General features: G+C 39.4%; 1 protein-coding gene across 1 annotated transcript in view; it reads left to right on the top strand.

Moving 5' to 3' along the window:
* PRKN (parkin RBR E3 ubiquitin protein ligase) overlaps window positions 1-23,149 on the top strand; it is a 494,073-nt gene that overhangs the window by 90,430 nt on the left and 380,494 nt on the right.

Below are 23,149 nucleotides of genomic sequence, written 5' to 3'. Positions count from 1 at the left end.
AGTACGGTTGAAGCTTTCCTTCTCTGGTTGTCAGAGAACTGGTTATCTGATGCTTTCACCTGACATCCATATCTTGGTTTTCCAACTCTTGCAATAATTTGGAAAGGGGATTAAAGAGTTGTGATGTGGAGAATTAGGTTCCATTCAAGCAGTGAAGTGAAAGAGTTGTTCAACAGTGGAACCAACTCCCACAAGAGGTGATGGAGGTTTTAAAGCAGAGGTTGGATAGCCACATCTCATGTATGATCTAGTGGAGATTCCTGGATTGCAGGGGGTTGGACTAGATGACCCTCAGGGTCCCTTCCAACTCTACATGATTCTATGGTTCTATACATGTCTCGAATATCTAGTGGCACATCCCTTCTGGGACAATACTTGAGGAAGACTCTCAGACTACTCAGAACACTCTTCTACAAAAAAAGAAAAAGAAAACCCTCAACAACTCCTCCCTGGATTGTATTCAATTTCTGTCATACTCAGAGCAGACTCATAGAAATCAGCTGACTTAAGGTAGTCATAACTTCAATGGTTTCATGATTTCAATGGGTTCACTCTGAGTATGACTTAGTTGGATACAACCCCCTGTAGGTAGAAAGCTAGCATATCTGAGAAAAGGGCTGTAGCATAGCTTTCACTTTGATAAGCTCATTTTCTATGGGCAAGGCTCTTTAAACCACTCAAGCATGCAATAAGCTACCATCACCATTAAGTGGTAGATCCAGGAAGGAATATATAAGTTTTGAACATAAAGTTCAGCGCTTACTTTCCCCCAAATATCACCACCCAATATGTGGTGATATTTAGAAATAAATGGCAATATGTCATCGTTTGGTATTATCATTTCGCTCATCTGAACTATGAATGTGGACTGCATTTACAGGATTCCTTCCCTTGTCCTGAAGCAGTGGTTCTGTACTGAAGTTGGTAGTGAATTCTGCAGGATCCATTAATTTTGCAAATACACATATAAGAGCATAAGAAAAGCCCCAGTGAATCAGGCGAAAGACTCATCTCGTCTTCCATCCTATTCTTACAGTGGCCAACCAGATGCCTCTGGGAAGCGCCAAGCTGGACCTGAGTGGAACAGTGCTCCCATCCCTTGGGATTCTCAGCAACTGGCTTTCGGCGGCATCCTTTCTCCGAGAGTAGAGCTAGAACATAGCCATTGTGGCTAGTAGCCATTGATAATCTTATTTTCCATGACTTTGTCTAATCCTCTTTTAAATTTGGTGGCCATCGCTACATCTTGTGGGAGCAAATTCAGTAGTACTTTCTTTTGTCAGATCTGAATTTTCCACCATTCAGCTCAGTAGATGGCCCCAAGTTCTAGCATTGTGAAAGAGAGGGTAGAAACTTCACAACACCATGCATCATTTTACCATTTCTATCATATCCCCCCTCACTTATTTGCTTTTTTTTACAACTAAAACCGATGATTTCTAATAGTTTTATGTGATTTTAAAAGAACTGTAGAAACTGTGCAAATCGCAAGAGGGTTCCCAACTTCTACAATTGACTTGATCAACCTCATGCTGCCAACTAATGATGAATGAGTGCAGTTTAGGACTGAATTAGTGCCTCACAATGCTCCACACATCACATTCTGAATGAATAATGTGGCAAGAGGGGTGCTTGTCATTTCAATCTGATCAGTTCAGGTGGATGTAGTACACATTTTATATTGTTCCTTTTCTTCAGGTGTGTGTACACCTGTATTCAGTATATGATTTTTATTTATTATTTTCAGGATGATGTTTGTGTTGGAATAGCTATCACATCTGCTTAGGTTTCCCACAGTGCATTAGTATTTGGTTCTGCTGTCTGCTACTCGTAAATCCCCCAGCCATAACGAATCCCACTTTGACAAACCAAAACTTAGCAAAGAGTCCTGATGGCAGGCTGACAGCACAGCAGATGCAGATGGCCCCTGTCTTTCCAACTACTTCATTTTATGATTCAGTTCAACTATATCTTACTTGTCATGAATAAGACAGCCTAGCTGAGTGACATTTCTGCTTGACTGGTGGTTAATGACAAGGAGTCTCTGGTGGGATGTTTTCTTCTCCTCAGGATATTCCAAGTTTCGCTATGACTAAAGGGAGGCAAAAACATTGTTTTAATTTAGTGTGTTGATGATGTAAGCATAGCCATCTGTACTAGTGATAATTGTGACACATGGTTTCCATGTTCTTTGAGGCAGTTTATGGAGGAAGATGCAAAACTAACAGGGATAGGACATTTGATTGATTTACCTCCAGAACAGATAACATCTTGTGTTGTTTCATTGTAGGGAGAAAGGAGGGACACTCTCATTTCCACAATATATATATGTAAGGGAGGAGAAAGCTATGCACTTGATTTTGATTATTTTGAATGATTGTTGGATACTGATATATTTGTTATTTTGGCATTGTTACTTGTGGTTTTTTTTGTTATTGAATGGCTGCCAGAGTAGGTGGCAGATTTAATACTTTGTCTAATAGGCATAGAACCACCAAATCTATCGATTTGATGTTACTTTATCAGTATACATAATGAACAGGGAATCCTTGGCCTTGCAGATGCTGTTGGGCACTAGTTCCATCAGCTCCAGCCAGCATGGGCAATGTCCACTGGAGTTGTAGTCCAATGTTATCTGATAGGGCAAGACGGTGTCTGTCTCTGGAAACCATGATACTTAGAGTAGGGTCATGGCATAGGGTGGTTAGATGAAAAGAAGGTGGTTCTCCTTCCTTGCTTGACAAACCAATCACTGCATCCAGCGCAGAAAAGGAGGGCCAGGGCCAGGTTAAAGTGCATGGAAGGATGGAAGTATTTTTCGATTTGTTCTGGAGCAAATGGAGACAGCTAGCTGTCCAAGCACAGGGAATCCGAGGCCCCAGAAAGTCAAAAATAGGGGAAGCTTAAGAGGTCGTGAGTCTCCCTCGGTTGGAGAAGGAGCAAGCGCAAATAAGCAAGGTCAAGACTCTAACCAGGAATGAAAGAAACTATTTTTCTGTAGCCCTTCCGAAATGATAAGAATGAAGGCCCTTTTAAAGGGCTAAGACTAGATCTTTATGTTGTTTAGTTGTGGATTATTAGAGAGCATTTTAAAAAGTGTTCTGTGTTCCACTTTTGCCTAAGGCAAATGAGAAACCCAAGTTTCTGAGCTGCTGTCACATTTCTAAAACTTATACTGTCAATTAGTTTCAGGTCAAGTAACAGTATAATGTGCATCCCTCTTCCCTATTTTAATATAGGATTAGGCTGAGAACTCTTAGTCCTAAAATAACTGCTTTTTTTATTTCTTTCTCATCTTCTTGAGAAACCATCTAATGTGAGCCATTGATCCATCCAAAATGGTCTCCAACATAGCATGCAATCTACTATTGATATTGTGGAACATGAACCTGCATAAACACTCAAACAGTGAACCAGCTAAATCTAAGACAAGTACAACGGCAAAGTTATTACTGCTTCATGACCCCATTTTCAGCCTCCTCCTCAAAAACAAAAACACACCCTGAATGTCTAAGAATTTACCATTTTATATACAAAATCTAATCCTTTATGTTCAACACAGGTCTTTTTTGTTTGTTTGTTGTTTGTTTTTGTGACCACACACACATTGCACAAAAAGAAATATTGCCCTATTAGCCCAGTACCAGTCTTGGATGGCTTAATGTTATAATGCATTTTGCAGATAGATCGACTTTTAGTCATGTTGATCAGTTGTGAATCAATAATTGTGTGGCAGAAGCGGTATCTTCTTCAATTTTGCATACATAATTAGTTTATATTTTCAAAGCTTTATCAATTTTATGGCATAAGGAGGAGCTGCAATAAAGCATTTATCATAGGTCAATCTTGATTTTTTCTGCAAGAACAGATAAATCTAGGTATCTATTTTATGATATCCTATACATTTGTTTGTAGTAATGTAATACAGGTTTTGGAACTATCAAGTACTCACTTGGTAGGGGACCTATTGCTCTCCAAATTAACGAGATTAAATAATACAGTACACAATATATTCTGTGATATCTATAATTGTAGCCATTGGGGAGCCATGTTTCTCGCAGGGAAGGAAATAGAGGACCTCTCTGTTATCCTAATAGAGTAACTGAAGTGGACTGAGAAGAAAAAACTGGTCAGGGCGGATGGTGAGAAAGCAGACCACTCAAGCAGAATATTATTTGTGGTGAGGGTATTGCCCACTGTGATAGACATTTTTCTGTTCCTTGTCATAGCCCAATAACTTTAAAAGCCCTTCAATTGTTACTGGTGCTTGGTGGCCTTCTTCCACAGGAGGTGAAGCACATGGTAAAGGTTTGCTGTGGCCCCTTTAGCACTGCTGACGGTATTGCTCTTCTGTAGTCAAGTGGGATTTGAAGTAAAATTGTGGTTCCACACACACACACACACACACACACACCAAAATATGTGTTATGACAAATCACAATCCTGCGATGCTCATCCCTACAGCAGTGGCAAAAAGTGGGGAGCACATTACTGCCATAAGAGCATAAGTTACCTGTCACCCTCTCTCTTTTCATACTCTGTTGAATTTGGATGATAAACTCTTATTACTCTTCTGTGAGGTGCATTAATAGAGCAAAACAAAATGACTATTATTGTTGTCATTTTTCATTATTACTACTGCAACACGTGTTATGGCACCTTGCATGACACTTGACTCAGAGTGGTCCCGATGTTAATCCAGTTCCTTCTTTGGGTTGAGTAAAGCACTCATAATTAGCATAACCTCAGAGAGTGTTACCTACTTTAATAGGACACTTGCTTCAAAGACCAGGAACTGTCATATTATTAATTTGTATACCACCCTAAAAGGGCATCAGATGTCAATTAGCCAGAGGCCTGGTTAAAGAGGAACATTTTCATCTGGTGCCTAAAAGTGTACAATGAAGGCACCAGCCGAACCTCCCCAGGGGAAAGCATTCCACAAACAGATCATATTAGATTTAAAAAATCCATTGCACTAACTCAAGTTATTTCCTCTTGCCGTGGGTAACGATTTACAAGATTATATTTCAGGGAAAATCACATTTCTTTAAATGCACTACACAGTGCTATCTTTGGATAGAATGTTTCTTTCTGACCCTCTTAAGTAGTCTGTTTGCATTGCAAGGAAATGTATTTTATTACCTTTTGTGTGTATATCAGGGCAATGTGCCACAAGGACATATCACACTCTTTAATTTGGTCTTGTTTGAAGCAAGGCTTTCTAAATAACATTCACTTTTAATTAAGTCATTACTTCTATTATCATCAAGGAACAATTGACTATGGGTGCACTTACCAAATCCCCTGTCTAATGCTAAACATACAGACTAAAACACACCTCACTTTTCTGTAGCTAGGATAGCAAAAACATTGTTCCCCCCCTCCCCAAAAAAAGTTTGAAAGTTGGCTACGTACACGGTATCTCCTGCTGGCCTTAGTGATGATTAGTATGTCAGTCTTTCTCACTGACATAATTCTAAATATAAAAATTTGTATCTCCCCCTGACCTTCTAAAAACAGCAGAAAGTGCTTTTCTAGACATTAACATAATGGAACCTTTTCAGTAAAATGATAAATTGAGCCCATTTCAGCAAACAGAAATGCATACTTGGTAATTTATTGCCGTCTTCGCCAATGCTGGGAACCTCATTCATATCCTATGCTTTAGTTCTAATGTAGTATGGTGCCATTTCCCTACTTGCTACACTTCTTTCATATTGCCAAGGAGAGTAGCATTCTTTTGAGTGGACCTGAGATGCTTTGGAGGAATTCATTGCATCATGGCAACTCACCAAACATCTGTAGTCATTTTAAGCAATGTTTGTTTTCATTGAATTTCTTGTTTCTTCCATAATAATGTTTGCAGTGAGAGAGTTTGTGGAAGAAGGGCAATAGCTATATTTTCATTCATATGTGAGAGTGAGGTTCATAGGGAAAGCCATGAATTGTGCTCTTGGAGAAAAAAAAAATATTTACATAAAATCATTGTCAATATTGTTCTAAATTAAATAAATAAATTAATTAATCTGAGAACACCTTGTGCTAATATGCAATGGGGATCATGAATTATATAGATTTTTTTAAATAAAAAAGCAGAAAACAATTATAAGATGTAAACAGAAACAGATGTTTAGTTTGAGAGTCAATTTGCATTAGCTTAGTTATCATTTGCCTAAATTTCCCACTCTTCTTCATTCAGGAGAGGCTGGTGCAAAAGAGTGTTGTGCTGTTGCCTTCCAGTCATTGTTCCTTACTGGGGTGGTGGGAAGATCAAGGCAGGGCAGCAGCAAGGCCAGAGCCATGTAAGCACACTGGCAGAGCTAATCTGGTGCTCCTGCTGGTGCACTTGCACTGCCCCAACCTCACTTCTCACCCTGTCCCATCTCAGTAAGTGGCACAGCACTGTGGTGCTTCTTTCTTCTCTCTCCTCTCTCTCTCTCTCAGTCTCTCTCTCTCTCTCTTTCTTTCTTTCTTTCTTATAGCAAAAGTTTAGAAATCAGTGTATTTTCTCTTCCACTGCTTATACAGTCAACCAGTACCACCCATAAACAATTCCTCAGTCATGCCAGTGACTCAGCCACTCAGCTAGGTATTTGGTGCAATAACACACATTGAAAGGGAAATAATTTTGTCAGGAGAGGTAATTTTGAAATGACAGAGAAAGTACTGACTACAAGAGCAATTACTTTAGTAAGCACCATGTCAACACTCAAGCTCTGACCCATTTAGAGCCAGACAGTACCTAAATGGTATACTAATGGTCTGTTTCCCAATTTTTGTTCTATCCATAATTGCAACAGTGTGTCTACGCAGATTTCATTATGTTCTGTCCATACTATGGGAATGCCTGCTTTCTTCCCACCCCTCATGGTTGGTTAACCAGCTCTGGAAGTTTGTTTTCTCCTTCTAGTGTGGAAAGGTAAAGGTGTGTATGCAGCATTGCAGCAACTTTCCTTTTGGCTGTGCATTCCCTGCATTCAAAAAAGAAAACTGAGTCTGTCAAGTGCTGAACTACCCCTCCCACCTACCTTAACTTTCACAGGGGAGCAAATGTTTGATGCTCAACAATACACCTGCCCCTGTGATCCTCCATTCCCCAATGGACTGAACAAGATCTCTATAGCAGGCTGCCTCTTGTTTTTCTTCAACCAAGCACAGTATTTCTCTAACACACACCCAGTACCACACACACATTAAGACACTGCAACCAGGATTCCCTCTTTTCAGCCAACAGTCAAGAGAAACTCTCTAATTAGAGGACCAATCAGTTATTGGTGGAACGGGGAAGTAATGAATCAAATGGAAACCATCAGGAGGAAAAGGGGAGATGCTGAGAACTGTCGACATTTGTGACGATTAAGCTGCTGCTTTACTCTTTTTTTTAAGGCTGGATTTTTTGTGGTAGGGAATAATAGAACAATTGCTGGAAAAACATGTGAAGATTACAGTTAGATGGCAGTGATGTGTGGAGCCATCGCAAAATGTGAGTGAACAAGCAGCTTTTGTAGCAGATTGTATTCCTTGTGGCAAGCAAGGTGGGATTCCACATCGCCTGTGGCAAATTGCTCAGATTGAAAGGGAGGTCTGCCACTTTCTAATAGTATATATTAAAGAATGTCATGCTGTGATAACAAGGAATATCACAAAGGTGTGACAAAACAGTTTTAATAACTTAAAAATGTAAGAGTGAACACATTAACTTTTTTTGAACTAACTCAATGATGTCTCCCTTGTCTTTAATCTTCAAACGATGGTTCTAGCCTATTTTTCCTGTGAGGCATTGCAAAGGCAGGTTTCACATGCATATTCATGGCACAATACAGTCTCCCTGTGCACCTCTGTTCTCTTTCAGTGGTGTAATGCAAGGGTTGGAAGGGGAGGATGCCATTTCCAAGAAGTAGGAAATCTCTTGGTTTTCTCAGATACAGTGTAAAGTATGTGTACTGCCTTGAATTAGTGACACAGTCTTGCAAAATGAAATAACACTATAATGCCTGCATCTGAAATAGATGCTGTGCATGAACATCTGCTGAGTAGGTGTGATGATTTGTTGTACTGCATATATACTGTTGATGTATTTCTTTAAAAAAATAGGTTTATTGAAGCCAATAGGTCTTTCCCCGAGACTCTTATTCACAATACAATGCAGAAGCATTTCCCTCTTAATGTGTTTTTTTTTTGCTTAATTCTCTCTATGTAAATTTTCCCCCCTTTCAGAATGATACTAATGTGAATTCCTTTTTTAAAGATAGCAGAGTTTCTTCTATTAGAGTTGTCCCATTACAAAGATTTGTGGACTGCCATTTTCAAATGAGGAATCTCAGGCTGTTTGTTGTCATGGCAAAGAAGTGGATCCTTCTTATCCAATATCACAGTTAAAAATAAATAAATAAAAAAACCATTTGGTAGTAGCTTTCAATAGTATAATTGTATTTGTCTCTCTATTTAGCCAACATGGTGATTTTTGCATTGCAACAAAGTAAGACAACATTGACATACTGTGAAGATGTACCATGACAAATTGCCATGACATACCGTAGATATAGACATAATAATTTCTGTCTTGCTGGACATCTATTAAAGTGTCAGTCTAAATAAATGAAAGAGATATTGATGGCTATAAGAGGGATTTTTATATAACAAGCAGATCTTTTTTTAAAAAAAACAATGACAAAACTGTGTCTCTCTTATCGATACAGCATGGTCTTTCTTTCTTTCTTTCTTTCTTTCTTTCTTTTTCTTTCTTTCTTTCTATATTATAGTACAAAATGTGACATCCAAATGAATTATAGTTAAATCTCTCTTGGTCCATTTTTCTGATCCTCATTATCATCTTTAAAAGCCTCTCATTTAAGAGAGGTTCTGTGTTAACAGGGCACCCTGGATGGAAAGAAATGCTGCAGATCAGTGAAAAATGCCTGTTATTGTCTAGAAGTATGCTAACATAGAAGGTAATGAAATGTTTTTGCCTAGCTGAGGTACAAGGAAATTCTGTAGTTCTCTGATGGGGAGCCCTCTTATCAGTGGTCATTTCCCCCCTTGCCCAAATAATGATGTGATTCTCATTGGGAAAGGGAAAAGCTCAAATTACTTCAGTGTGGCCATGTGTGCCTCAGGTGCACAATTAATATAACCAGTTCATGTGACTGCAGTGCAACTAGGCACAAAATTTATTTAGGTAAAAATAGCTTTTCTTTGAAGAACAGCTGCTCTTCGATACTGGTACTGGTGGGAGCGAGTGATGTCAGACAGGACAAGGTGGGGCAAGTGTCCCTCTCCTCAAACTAGGAGCTTACCCCCACCCCCACCCCCTGCCACTGAATTACTGTTAATACTTCAAGGAAAGGCACAGTTCACATATACAAGTGGATTCATATATTATCATTTTTCAAGAGGCTAGTGGCAATCTACGGAGAGGAATGGGAAAGCATCTGGTGTGCAGGAGAGAGAAGTAATTGAGGAGGCATGGAACCCCTGTTGTTGTTTTCTTGAGCACCTCTTAGTGTCCGCCAAGCTGGGAATTGGTTGCTACTTTATTATGTAAACACAGCTCCTCCTCCAATCACCCCGCTGAAAGGGTGGGATACAGTCTCTGTTGTTGTATCCTATTACTCCAAGTTAGGGAAGTGCATAGAATTGTAGCCTTAGCTACCATGATGAATGTTATCTGGAGTGAGGCATAGTCAAATCCTATATATAAGCAAGAAAACTTAGTTGATTTTTGTTTGTATTTGTCTTAGTGGAGTGTGGCTGGGGACACACACATTGTGGCTGGAGGTGGTGGTGGTGGGGGCAGCATTTGGATTTCTTCAGAACATGTGAACTGCCTTGCAAACAGTCCAATCAGCACTCCAAATGCACCCTCTCCCCGCTTCCAGCCACAATGTGTGTGCCAACCACTTCCCTCCTCTGTGATCTAGTGGCCCCAAGTACCACTTTTCTTGACTGCTTCTAGTGAAATCTCCCCAGGTCCATGTCTAATGACTTCTCCAACTGTTATACAAACAACACAGTCCCTTTGCCGTTTTTTGTTCCCTGCCAACTTTCCTCCCACTTCAGGTGTGAGTGAGAAGTAATGTGTCATGCATACACTCCATAAAATATTTCGGAGAAGATTTTCCTGTTTAGTGTTGCCCAGTAGGGTCATGTACATGAGTGTGTTGCAGCTGAATTATAGGATTTTTCTCATGTGCTTCTCTGACATGCATGTGTGAGCGCAATTGTTTTGAAAAAGTGATTCAAATGAAATTAAATGAAAAAGTAAAGACTCATCTATTCCTGTGCCATATTTCCATACTCATTCCTAACAGTTGATGGACATCTTGCTATCTACTAATAATAATATTAAAGGACAAGGAAGCCAAATGCTCAGTTTGTCTCTTGGTGTTGCCCTATAAATACAACTATATCTAGCTATGTCTAGTGTGCAATTCAAATATATTGATATGCAGATGTCCTTCTTTATGACAGTTGCCATGAATAGTTAATGCTGTCAGTTACGGCTTATTAAGAGTTTATAATACCATTCATAACATTCTAACTAATTTATAAGCATGTCTGTGGCTTTTATGTTCTATCAAGTATTTATCACTGACCCTTACGAGGAAGTGTTACAGATTTTTCTGAATAATTTATATGTTTAATATAAAATTTAATGCTCCGGATTTCTGCCGTAGCTGCATTAGACTTTATGGCATTTATTTTCTTCCCCATATGAGTTATTCAGGGTAAGGAATATTTAAAACTCACTTTTGATCGTTCTCCCCCTTCCAATAATGTGCTGGGTGGTTTGCCACAATTTGATTCCCTTTAAACTTCCTTCCCCTTTTAGGACATCTGCATAATTTTTCTTGTACAATATTCACTAATAATGTGTTGCAATACATATAAGGTTAGATTTAAGCCAACTAGATGGTGCTATGCTGATGTAAGTCACTTCTCAAACCACTTATTCCCACCCCTGCCATTCAAGAGGCATAAACCAGTTGCTGGAGGGAAAGCTGTTGTATTCCATTTGTGTAAAAAGGTAAATGTAAAGGGACCCCTGACCAGCATTGTTGGTCTAGTGCTTAGGGGACAGGATAATTTTGAAAAATTTTATGGAGGCTTCTCTGTTTCATTAACTGTTATTGGCAGCTCTGCGGCCCACCACACTTTTTTTTTCTTTTTTTAGAAAGTTTCTGTTTGTATGAAGCTACATGAAGTCGCCCTTGCCCAATTGGGGGCTGCTGTATTTACCCACTCTCACCTAAATAATGCCTCTGAAATGACAGTACACCCTGACAGCATAATTCATTTCTGGACATTTCTGGACATGGGATGAATACCTGGACATTGGCAATTTCTTCTCCAGTTTCCATCAGAATTCTCCTGCATCCTTAAAAAAGGTAAAAGGTAAAGGGACCCCTGACCATTAGGTCCAGTCGTGTCCGACTCTGGGGTTGCGGCTCTCATCTCGCATTACTGGCCGAGGGAGCCGGCATACAGCTTCCAGGTCATGTGGCCAGCATGACAAAGCTGCTTCTGGTGAACCAGAGCAGCGCACGAAAACGCCGTTTACCTTTCCACCGGAGCAGTAACCTTATTTATCTACTTGCACTTTGACGTGCTTTCGAACTGCTAGGTGGGCAGGAGCAGGGACCGAGCAACGGGAGCTCACCCCGTCGCAGGGATTCAAACCCCTGACCTTCGGATCAGCAAGCCCTAGACTCTGTGGTTTAACCCACAGCACCACCTGGGTCCCTTACCGGGAGTCAAAATTGGGCCAGGACTTAAGGGGGGGAAATCATTATTTAACTATGTGTGCATGTAGCTTATATGCTAACACCAATTTGACACCTTTCTGTTTTTGTCACCAAAACTACAGTGCATGCACAAGAGAAATATACCAACAGGCTTGGGATTATCCTAAAATATGTACTAGTACAAAGAAGCCCCAGGCTACTGCAAGGGGTTGGACTAGATGACCCTTGCGGTCCCTTCCAACTCTGTGATTATATGACTCATGCTGTATGCATGCCTGCACCAAACATAATTGTGTATACTCTATGGTACATTGCAATGTAATCTGCAGTGTTTGGTGTAAGGATGATATGAAGGGCTATACTGTCCTTGGTCCTTTTTGACATTTTTAATTAAAGGCAGCAAGGAAACAAATTTAAATGTAGTCTATATTAAAGTTACCGGTAAATTATTCTAAAAAGGCAGTTTAAGACATCATTTTTCAGGCACTGGTTTTAGGAGTTAATTGGGTCTTATCAGCACAAACTTGGTCAGTCCTGGGACTGATTTATCCAGGTATGGAAAAAACAAGTTCTGTGTCCTATCATACCCTAAGGCAGTGTTTCCCAACCTTGGGCCTCCAGCTGTTTTCGGACTACAATTCCCACCATCCCTGACCACTGGTCTTGCTAGCTAGGGATGATGGGAGTTGTAGTCCAAAAACAGCCGGAGGCACAAGGTTGGGAAACACTGCCCTAAGGAAACATGTACTTGATTTATTCCAAGTGAGGAATATAATCTTTGCTTCAAAATAAGCATCTAGAGTTACTGAGATACTGAATATTTATAAAAAACAGAAGTTACATTTTTAAAAATCCTTATATTCTATTGTTTGATTACAGTGAAAAAATGTAAGAACAGCTCTCTTCACAAGAGGAAGGAACGTGCAGCTGCTTCAAATGCTTTGGGTAGCTGTTTCAAGGTGTGTGTGTGTGTGGTGTGTGTGTGTGCGTGCATTCCTTCCTAGATAATACAGGCTCATTTTTTCTTGTCTTTCCCCACCAGGTGCACATTTATGTTTATGACCATGTTTAGCAAAGTGTATTTAAACAGAATATCAAGGACAACCTCTTTATTGTAGTCGAAATAATTGAACAAGGAAATGTGTTAGAGGGGACCCCAAAGGTCATCTAGTTCAACCCCTGCAATGCAGGAATCTCAGCTAAAGCTTCCATGACAGATGGCCATCCAACCTCTGTTTAAAAACCTCCAAGGAAGGAGAGTCTACCACCTCTCATGGGAGTCTGTTCCACTGCTGAACAGCTCTTACTGTCAGAAAGTTTTTTCCAAATGTTTAGTCAGAATCTCCTTTCTTGCCAACTTGAAGCCATTAGTTTGAGTCCTACCCTCCAGCAGGAGAAAACAAGCACGTGACAGCCCTTATGTGAAGATGGCTATCGTATCTCACCTCAGTCTCTTTTCCAGGGTAAACATACCCAGCTCCTTCAAGTGCTCCTCATCAGGCTTCGTTTTCAGACCCTTGATTATCTGGGTTGCCCTCCTCTGCACACGTTCCAGCTTGTCAACATCCATCTTAAATTGTGGTGCCCAGAATTGGACACAGTATTCCAAGTATGGTCTGACTAAGGCAGAATAGAGTGGTACTATTACTTCCCTTGATCTGGACACTATTCTTCTATTGATACAGACTAGAGTAGCATTTGCTTTTTTTTGCTGCTGCATCACACTGTTGACTCATGTTAAGCTTGTGATCCACCAAGAGCCCTAGATCCTTTTCACATGTACTGCTAATATGCCATATGTCCCCCATCCTATATATGTGCATTTGGTTCTTCCTGCCTATGTGCAGAACCTTACATTTGTCCCTATTGAAATTCATTTTGTTAGCTTGTGCCCAGTTCTCCAATCTGTTAAGGTTATTTTGAATTCTGATTCTGTCTTCTGTGGCATTAGCTACCCCTCCCACTTTGGTGTAATCTGCAGATTTGATGAGCACCTTCTCAACTCCTCCATCCAAGTCATTTATAAAGATGTTGAACAACAATGGGCCCAGGACAGAACCCTACGGCACCCCACTTGTCACATTTTCCCAGGATGACAAGGAAACATTAATAAATACTCTTTGAGTTTGGTCAGTCAACTACAAATCCACCTAACAGTTACCTCGTTCAACCCACATTTTACCAGCTTCCTCGTGAGAATATCATGGGTAGTGATGTTAAATTCTCGAGAAGAATCTTTTGGAGAATATTCTCGATTAATGGGAATATTAGAGAATTTTCATTTAAAATAGGAGAATATTCATTTTAATGCATGGAAAATGATATAATTAGTTAATATACATGTTTATTCATGGATAAACTTGTTCAGATGGCAACCAAAAACTGTACAGATACTTTTATTCAATGGGGCAATGCAGTGAATTTTTTGCACAAAACCTGAAATTGAAATTTCAATGTGAATGACTGTTAGGATCGTCCTACTCATGTGTAGGACCCTGGCAGAGACACATGCCCGCCTGGCATGTTCTCTCCCTCCTGGTCAATCGTTTGGGAGAATCAAAAGCTTTCTCCAGCCCAAACATCACAGTGACTGATACCAAAAGGCATTAGCACGCTTTAGGATCCTGCAGAGTGTTAGCAGTTTGCATAACAGAACTCAGTAGCACAGCATTTTGGCTAATCTACTTTATTTACATATAATACACTTGGAGCATTCTGACTTAGCTCCTTCCTCTTTTCTCATCAGACAGCAAAGAGAAAGAACAAAGGACAATAGTCCTACATCACGGAAACACAGTAATCCCAACATCCTGTCTGCATCACTTCCCACACTGGAATGAAAACATACACCGTCATGTGATAAAACAATCCCATGACTGCAAACACGGAGCAAGAATCCTAACATTCTCCCCTGATTCATGAACCGTGTTGTAGTAATCAGTGTAACTGCAACAAACATACATATGTCATACACATAGTATACCCCTGTATCATCCGTTCTACCCTTGGAACTACCTGCAACTGGATTAGCCTTGGGCCTTACCATCTTGCACTTCTGACTAGTCTTGGTGTCATAGCTCTTCTGACTATGAAGAAGTTTCATACCTGGCTTTGTTAGGACTCAAACCCTAGCCTTGTTCCTCTCTGAGGAATCAAGTGTTGGCACACATGGCCTTTGGACGTTGGTCAGCTTCCTACTCCAAGGAAACAGTATCTACCCTTACAGCCTTTTGGTGTGGTTTCCTGTCCTTTGAGGACAAACCCTGTACCCCTTTCAAGACTTCGGGTTCCAAGACCTGTGTCGAGCCACTAGCCACAGCTAAATCTGCAACAGCTGTGTTAGCAAACTCCTGAGCATACCTGGTGGTACCTGTCTCAGATCTGCGCATTAGGCGCACGTCCTTCACTTTATCAGTGGAACTCATCTCACTTTCAGCATTAGCAGTAGACATTAACAATTAAGCCTGCCACTAACCGTATATTTACCATCAATTTTGAATTCTAATTATGTTGTGTATGAGATGTAGCTTTTAAAGTAAAAGGAATATTAAAAAAAACCTCAGGTCCGCTACATGAGTACGTTCTTTAATAAGCATATCTACACGGTACAGTATTTTCAGTGCAGCACTAATAAAATCAATATAAAGTTTAAAATAAATGCTATTATTTCCAGAAAATAAAACACAAGTAATCAGTAATGACAAGTTACATAACATCAGAAATGCAAATTACTATCTGCTTAGACAAGTATGGCAACACACAACATATTTAAATTATAACTGATAAATTGTCACAAGAAAGAAATTCATTAAAAAATAGGCTTTAAGTAACAAGTCTCAAATGTTTATAAATTTATATTGACTCCTCAAACATCTTAAGAGGATAGGTCACCATCTTCGTCTCCACTGGTAACAGAGTTTTCAGTTCCACACTGATCATCTGCGAAATCATAGAACATTGTGTAAAATTCAATGAGCTTGTTAGAAGCTGTGTTTTCTTCTCTTCTAGGAGTTTTAAGTTATGAGCCACATATGTAAGCTTTCCTGCTCTGTCTACAGTAAGCCTATTCCTTTTTGCTGAATGAGTAACTCCATAAGTACTGAAGTTACGTTCTGTTGCAGCTGTCATTGGTGGCATATTTAAAATGTCCACAGCCACTCTGCTTAAGCTTTGAACCAAAGCATGTTCCTTTCCACCAAACCACTGCATCCACTTTTTCAACCAACTTCTATAGATATGACTTGAAAAAAATCTTCCTTAGCACGATATGCTGCCAGTTCTGCCAAAAATATTGTGCATCATTTGGTGTACCTGCTGATATTTTTGAGATCAATGAACTCGGTACCTTGAAGTTGTTCATCTCATGATAGATGAACGCCATTATACTCGGGATCAAGGATATTTGCAGCAAAGTGAATTATGCTGTTACACATAATTGTATAGGGCTAGGTACTTTAAGTGTATAAAGTTTTAAAGCTACTTTCTGTAAAAAATAAAAATAAACAATTCCACTGTATGGCCAAGGGTATAGAATTGCTAAGAATAAGGTCACACCAAAATAGAAAAAAGGCTATTACATATAGTTGAAATACATACAATTTCAAATATTCATCAGATTAAATGAATAGCATTTTTAAAACTAAAAGAACCCCAATGTTTTCTGTAGCTCCCATTTCAGAACTGCCAATGGTGAATGACACAATGCCCAGTAATGTAACTGGATCAAAAAAACCATTATTCATTACTTACACTGGCAATATCTTGACTTATATTACTAGATTTTTAAAATGTGGGTTGTAAAACTGGTTCTTACGTTAGAATTTACAGTTTGTGGAGAATATTCTCCGGAGAATTTTCTAGCAGAGAATATTCTCATTCTGGACCACTTTGTCAAAAGCCTTACTGAAGTCAAGATACACTATGTCCACAGCATTTTCCTGATCCACCAAGTTTGTAATTCCATCAAAAAAAAGAGAGAGAGAAAAGAAAAAAAGAGAAAAAAGAAATCAGATTGGTCTGGCATGACTTATTTTTGAGAAACCCTTGCTGGGTCTTAATAACCACAGCATCCTTTTCTAAATGCTCACAGACCGACTGTTGAATTATCTGTTCTAGGACCTTCCCTGGTATTGATGTCAAGGTAGTTACCTGGGTCTCCCCCCGCCCTTTTGAAGATGGGGATAACATTTGCTTCACCTGTTCTCCAAGAATTCTCAAAAATAATAGACAAAGTCTTGGAAATTACACTTGCAAGCTCCTTTAGCTCATCATGCCGTGGAGATTTGAATTCATTTAAAGTAGCTAGATGTTCCCTTACTACCTCCCATCTTGGGCTGCTGCTCCCCCCTTACCTAAGTTATTCTGTTATCACCAGGTTGGGCATCACTTTCTTTTTGGGAGATGATAAAGGCAAAGTAGGCGTTGAGTAGTTCTGCCTTTTCTCTGTCACTCATTAGCACTTCTCTGTGTTCCCCATGCAGAGGGCCTACCACTTGCTTGTTCTTCCTCTTACTTTGCACATAGCTGAAAAAACCTTTATTATTTTTAACCTTTTGCAAGCCTGAGCTCATTCTGAGCTTTAGCTACCCTGGCTCTCCCGCTGCAACTGGCGGCTACTCCTGTATACTAAGGACTGGTCATTTTGTGTGGATTATCATCTTCCAAAGCAACTACTCTATTCCGAACTTAAAAATGGAAAGCGTAATGCTGGTGGTCAACAGAAGAGGTTTAAAGACTGTCTCAAGGCAAATCTTAAAAAATGTAGTATAAACACCAACAATTGGGAAACACTGGCCTGCGAGTGCTCCAGTTGGAGAACAGCCTTTACCAAAGGTGTCATGGGCTTTGAAGACACTCGAACTCAGGACACAAGGGAGAAATGGGCTAAGAGGAAGGCATGCTTGGCAAATCCACACCATTATTAACTCCCACCCAGAAACCAATGTCCCCACTGTGGAAGGACGTGTGGATCCAGAATTGGCCTCCACAGTCACTTACGGACTCATTGTTAAAACCGTGTTTATGGAAGACAATCTTACTCAGCTACGAGTGATCACCAAAGAAGAAGACTCCTGTATACTGCTCCTTTGTGATTTCCCCTTTCTTCCATTTCTTATACATGCCCTTCTTAACTCTCAGCTCATCTGTAAGCTCCTTATGCAGCCACACAGGTTTCCTTAGATACCTCCCACTTTTATTTCTTGTTGGTATTGTCTGCATTTGTGATACTGACCTTTTAACAACACAGTTTTCTTTCTTCCTGGTCAATAGTGTGATTTCCTAAACTCCTGTTTATTGCACTTTGTTGTTCCACATTAAAATATACACAACTTTCTTCATGCCAAGTTTGCTTCAGCCCTGTACATCTTTTTGGTCAGGTTAATAGTTCTCACCTCTGGCAATGAATGGCACCTGCATAATACACTATTTTACAATGTTTTTCTTCCACTGTCCTATTCAGATACTGCAGACTGAAGCATTTCTGTCTCAGTTTATTTCTATATTATGAAGGGTGCTGCTGCTGATCTCTGATTTCCATATTTAAGAAAGGAGGCATAATCTAGACTGTGCCATCTGAGTACAAAAGCATATCAGTACAGTGGTACCTCGGGTTAAGAACTTAATTCATTCTGGACGTCCATTCTTAACCTGAAACTGTTCTTAACCTGAAGCACCACTTTAGCTAATGGGGCCTCCCATTGCTGCTGCTTATCCTGAAGCAAAGTTCTTAACCTGAAGCATTATTTCTGGGTTAGCGGAGTATGTAACCTGAAGCGTATGTAACCTGAAGTGTATGTAACCTGAGGTACCACTGTAAATGTTACAAATAGACAATAGATCATTGGTATAGGCCTGGCATTACCATTGGTGCCCATCTCCATTTGCCTTGTTACTGTTCCACCAGGTCTCAAAAGCTAAATAAAGGCATATGCTATGCAGCCCTACTGATGCACATTTTAGCACAAAGACAGCCACCATGGATTTCCTCCTTAATTGGAAGAAACCTCTGGCTGGTGAGACCCCCCCAAATAAATAAATAGTAACTAGGAATCATGTTTGAATTTTATAGGTTTATTACCCTAATTCCAGAAGGTAAGCTTTTTGTGGAGGCATCTGAAAAGACAGAAGGTGGTATGCTGGCCTGTGAATACATTCTAAGTGTGATGAATGAATGCAAATAGTTCTGTATTCATGCCAGAGGTGCACTAATATGCTCAAAGTAAATTGCTAAAATTAATGAAATATCGTTTTCTTCTCCCTGAATTTGACATGCTGACATCTGCTAGGTGCGCTATATAGACAGATATATGACTTTGGCTTCATGTCAACATGTCCTTTCTGGATGAGGCAAACAATATGATTGAATAAGATACCAGCAGATACTTTTCTTGTGCTGCTATGTTTATTCCACACCAGATCGTATGCCCTTACTCTTACCATAAGTACATTTTATTTTGTTTATGCACACACTTGTTGTGTTGATTTTTACACATAAAAGCATGACCTGGTGATGCTGAGATGCAGTAGTTAAAGAAAGTTGCATTTGACAAGATTGAGCTGCTCAAAGTTTATTTTATTAATGCAACAGAACCTGAAATAAACTGACCAGGAAGCTAAAGAGTACATCACTTTTGGTACAGTGGTACCTCGGGTTACAGGCGCTTCAGGTTACAGACTCCGCTAACCCAGAAATAGTACCTTGGGTTAAGGACTTTGCCCCAGGATGAGAACAGAAATTGCGCGGTGGGCGGCAGCAGGAGGCCCCATTAGCTAAAGTGGTACCTCAGGTTAAGAACAGTTTCAGGTTAAGAACGGACCTCCAGAACGAATTAAGTTCTTAACCTGAGGTACCACGGTATTTAGTTGTAACTTGTCCTGAGGCCTTAGAGTGAAGGGTGTGTTATAGTAGTAGTAATAGTAATAGTAATAGTAGCAGTAGTATGTAATAAGTAGTAATAATAATAACGCATCTGTGTGAGCTGTATACATTGAAACACTTCATATGCACATCTCTCTGATTTGATCTAGTTACTTTTATGCTGCTCCACGACCAAAGAGCTCAGGCAGGCCTGATACCAGCACCCGGTATCCTCAAGAAACAGACAGGCCCAGGGCCTTATTGGAGCCCATTGGTGCTGTATAGCCTATAGGCTGTGTAGTGAATGATGATACATTAGGGTCACTATGGGAAATTTAAAATGGTGTCTTGTAGCTGCCTTCTACTATCACAAAGTAACTCACCAACGAGCACATTGCTGACTGTCATCTGAAAGTTGGAGCTGGTCTTTAGCTCAGGGCAGGGCAGCAGACATGGTTCTATCCCTGCCTATTTTATCCTCAGAAGAACCTGTGAGGTAATTTAGGCTGAGAGACACTGACAAGCTCATGATCACCCAGACAACATCAGGGCTGAGGGGGAACTTACACCACCCTGAGCTCCTTCAAGAAGAAATTGGGTATCAATGTAATGAAGAAAATGAATGTGTTTGTAAAAAACCATTTGGAAAAAAATCGTTTTATTCTGTTTACTGTTGTAATTAACAGAATCCTGGAAGTTCAGTAATGAGCCTCTGTGGCTATGAGTTTTGTTACTGATCTAAAGAGACATTGGTACTGAGGGAGACTGAAGAGACCACACACACACACACACACACACACACACACCATTACATACAGTGGGACCACAGATTTACATCTGGGATATATGCTACTAAGGAGCTTATCCAAATGTGGATTTTTACTCAGAAGTGACAAGGCTACATGTAAAAGATGGTGTCATCTTCTCCCACTCCTCACGTGAGCTCTTTTCTGTCATTCATTTCTCCTACTTCTTTGTGCTGTGGTCTGTGGGTTTAAGTTTTGATCAAACAGGTAAATAATACAAATAATGAAGTCAACCCATCAGAACAGTGTTTACCCTAACCCAAATAATATATTTACAAAATAAGGAATTTTCTTTCTGTTTTTGAAAGACCTACAAAGGGATTGCTGTGAAGGAAATGATTTGCAACTCTGTAAAATTCAAATTTAGTCAGCCGAAGGATGGGGGATGGCTGGGGGTGGGGGAGGTAGCCAACAGCAGTTGGAAGTAAATGGGATGAACAATCTGGAATAAAAAATGAAATTAGCCATGTGCATCAGAAACCAGCTGTTAGTTTCAGACTGAATAAATACAGCCCCAAACAGAGATTTAACATTTTCTAGCCAGTAACTTGAGGTATTTGCACAATTGTTTCTCAGAAGTTTTAAAAACTAAATAGTTGGAGATGTGTTTTCTCTCATGGCATGTGTGCTTTGACCATTTGAACCAAATAAAAGCTGGCTGAGGCTTGTTTATTGTTTAAATGATATCCACTTTTAACAGTGATCATTAATAGAATATTGTTAATTACTTAAACAGGAATGTTGGAATTATTTTAATGTCATGGTGCTGTTAATAACTTGGAATCATATGATACTTCGATTTAACAGCCGTCTCAGCATATGGTTTGCAACAATTTCTTAAGTTAATTATATACACATTCAAAAATAGTATACATTCTTATATATTAATGTTACATTTAAAAAACAAAATAGAACTATGGAGACTCTGTGGGTGCAAAAAACAACTCCAAAACCAAACCAAAAACAGACTCAGTGGGTGCTAAAAAAAAAAAAGTATTCCATTCATTTGTACTATTGGAACATACAGTCGGGATTGACAGGAAGTCTAACTGGTTTATTTATGATAGAGGATAAAATTTGTTCTTTTGGGTAATTTTGGTTTTTTCTTTTTGTTTTGTGTTTTTTGTCCTTTTTGTTTTTTGCTTTCTTTGGTTGTTGGTTTAGTTCTTGGGTTTTTTTTTCATTTTTTGTCTCTGAGGTGTAATAATCCTAGCATAAATGTACAAAAACATTGTATAATAAGAGACAGGATGCAATGTATTGTAACAACATCTTGTTTATTATTGTAACATATGAAGTTTAATTAATTAATAAAGTTTGTTTAAAAAATAAAAAGAAAAAAGAAAGAAAGAAAAAATATTCCAATCTGATGCCAAGATCTGTGCATTCAGATTATATTAGATATATTTGCATAAAATATGTGGAGTCTGAAAGATGGTAGGAAGGCAAGGAAGAATGCAATGCAAGGGACTCATCATTTTGTCCCTTGGAAAGGGCTGAAATTAGACCCAGGTCTGCACTGGATTGACAACAATTTTTCTACAGGGATGGGGTTGGCGTTATACTCCTTCTGGCCACACATTTAAAGTATCGAGTCGTGGAGTCTCCTGCTCCATTTAATTGGATGAATTGTGCAAATTGGTCATCCCCAGGGATCCCTGTTATCACAATGCCTTATATAATGTGGTAAAAAGAATCCCTGCTGTATCAGGCCAGAGGACCATCTAGTCCAACGTCCTGTTCCACAGTGGCCAACCAGATGCCTCTGGGGAGCCAGCAAGCAGGAAACACACTCTTCATGCTTGCTAATTCCCAGCAATTTGCAGGAGTGTACACGCTTGATGCCTTCGCAGCAAAATGACCTAGAAATATGAGTGTGTGAACATATTTTTATTATTTATTGATTTATATACCACCTTATGCCTGGAGGTACAGTATAGGATATAGGTGGTACATACATAGAGGTAACAAGGTCTAAACCTAATGTTTCAACAGGAGACCTTACCTGCACGAGGTCATCTTTGGTCGTGGATCTTTCACAAACTTGCTTGTGTGCAAAGATAGTTTTTGTTTAACAGAAGCTGGAATTCTCTACAGATTCCATGCTGCACATTATCAACAAAACCAGTGATATTGGTGCATCTACACATACACAGATTTTGTATATGTTAAGAGATTTCTGTCTTGCCCTCATCTCCTTCTATCCGGTTGTATTTTTTAGCTCCTTTGTATTTTCCAAATCAGATGGAAAGGTATCCTCTTTGCTATCATTGATTGTGGAATGCTTTCTCTAATGGAGGCTTGACTTGGGCTTATGCTGATGACAGTTCAGTGTCCAGCCCTTTTAGTTGTTCCAATTCTTTAATACCGACTCCTTTTATCTCAGAGAGGTTCTAATGCGTTCTTCTTAGATTGTGGCTTTTATGTTTTGAAATGCTTTTTATTGCATGTGTTTTATTTTGTCTTGTAAACTGCCTTAGGAATTGAAGGGTGGACTACGCATTTCAATTAAAAAAAAACCAAGTATCTATCTTTTCCTTTTGCAAGTATATGACATCATATGAAACAATAAGTGCTGCTTCTGGCTCTAAAGGCAAATAATTTCTTCTTTATTTAAACACGTAGAAAGACTCTACTTCCCATTTCAGTACATTGTATTTAATTAATCCAGTCAATGAAAAGTTAAGTTTGTTAATAAATAAAACTTTAAAAAACTGTTCCTTGACTAATTGTCACCC

The sequence above is a fragment of the Lacerta agilis genome, chromosome 3 (assembly GCF_009819535.1).
Source record: "Lacerta agilis isolate rLacAgi1 chromosome 3, rLacAgi1.pri, whole genome shotgun sequence".
Lineage (NCBI taxonomy): Eukaryota > Metazoa > Chordata > Lepidosauria > Squamata > Lacertidae > Lacerta > Lacerta agilis.
This window is presented reverse-complemented; position numbering and strand designations above follow the sequence as displayed.